This window comes from Ursus maritimus, assembly GCF_017311325.1.
Source record: "Ursus maritimus isolate PB19 chromosome X unlocalized genomic scaffold, ASM1731132v1 scaffold_X1, whole genome shotgun sequence".
NCBI lineage: Eukaryota > Metazoa > Chordata > Mammalia > Carnivora > Ursidae > Ursus > Ursus maritimus.
The window spans coordinates 79,619,819-79,621,458 of record NW_024423319.1 but is presented as its reverse complement, the minus strand read 5'-3'; the positions used below and the strand labels follow the sequence as shown (position 1 = coordinate 79,621,458).

Here is a 1,640-nt window from a genome sequence, read left to right as displayed (position 1 = left end):
GAGATTCCTGGGCCCCACCCCTAGAGAGTCTCAACAGGGTTTGGTCAGGAGTTAAGTCCCCAGAGGATTCTGATGTATAGTACCAGGAGACCCTCTGCCCTAAAAACACTCTGCTATGCTTGGCCTCCTCATAAACCCCTACGCTCACGCTCGTGTCTACTGCCCTCTTCATCCCACTTCTCCTCTCCCTTCCTGAACCTGACTCAGCTTTCCAGGCCCACAAACATCCTTGCTCCTTTCTCCTCTTCCACCTCCACCAGGACACCTTCTCTTGACTCTGCGTTCTGTACTTACACCCCCTTTGCCTCCAGCTCCTGTTACTCTCACAGGTGCATCCTGTCTTGCCCAAACACTTGACGCTTTTTAAGGAAGCCAAGAGTGGCCTGCTGCCCAGGTCTCCCAATCCCCCCGAACCCTCATCAGCACTCCAAGTGCATTCCTCCTCACCTTGACATCCCCAATCTGGTGCATGGCACAAGGCAGGTTGTTCATCTGGTCCAGAAAGGCCCGGAGCTCAGCCAGGGTCATCTGTAGACCAGCCACCCTGTGGGGGCTATGGAGTTTCACATGTGGGATTTCAGGTCCAAATCCAGTCCCCTCCCTCCATCTCTGTGCTCAGACCCAATGCCTTTCCTCACACCTGCCCACCTTGATCGCTCCTACTCCACAGTGCCCCCAACTGTCCAGATTAGAGGAGGGGGGTTTAAGATATCAGCACATTCATATGATGAGAGCAAAGAATGAGAAGGGAGGAATACAGGATATATTGGGGGGGAGCTTAGAAATTAAATGATGGTAACAGAAGCTGGACTTTTCAACTCATCCTCAATTGTGAACTCTCTGATCAGGTTGGTACTTCTGTGTCCTTTTATTGACCCTAAACCTTCCACAACTCCTCTCAGCCCACAAAATCCCTAAGCCTGCCGGAAATCTCCAGGTACTGATAAAAAGAACCATTTCTAGCTTTCTTAGCACTCTTATCCATTCTAGTTGCCTGATCTCCTTGCCCTACCAACACCTCTTTGGCCACCTTGCACTGCAGAGCCTGTCAGCTTCCTGCTGACGTCATCTGCCCAGCGGCACTCAGAGCCCACTCCTCCTAGGGGCCGGCTCCTCAGCAGCCAGAATCAGCCCGCCACTTCCCAGGGCCATACCCGGCCTCCTGGCCACTGACGAGTCCCAGAGCCTGGGACACGCAAGCCTCCGCCTCGCTCAGGCAGTTCTTCAGTCGCTGCAGCAGCTCACTGTTTGGAAACCTCCGCTCACGGGCCTCAGACTCTAGCGCCCTCAGCTCTTCAAGGCCTGGAGAGAGAATGAAAGCAGCAAGGAGTAGGCAGTATTGAGTAAAGGCAGAGGAAGGGGGTGGGGGGGTACAGAAGAAAAGGGAAGAGAACTTGCCTGTGGAGTCCCTCCGTCCCCCCATCACTCACTGCGCTTCCGCCCATCCTCCACCTCCAGGGCCACTCGAACTTTGTTGGCCCAGGTGTCAAAGGACTCGGCCCGAACCTTCAGCTTATGCAGCATAGCAGGGAGCTCATCCAAGGTGTATCGATACCTGGAGGAAGATGGCAGGGAAGCACACATCTGGCCCAGCTCTGCAGCCCCTCCTCAGCCCACTTCCTTCAGCAGGACCCCCTGCT

At 54.8% G+C, this 1,640-nt stretch overlaps 1 protein-coding gene across 3 annotated transcripts in view; it reads right to left on the bottom strand.

Moving 5' to 3' along the window:
• KDM5C (lysine demethylase 5C) overlaps positions 1-1,640 on the bottom strand; it is a 36,208-nt gene that overhangs the window by 9,464 nt on the left and 25,104 nt on the right. The gene's annotated exons all lie outside the window — the stretch shown is intronic.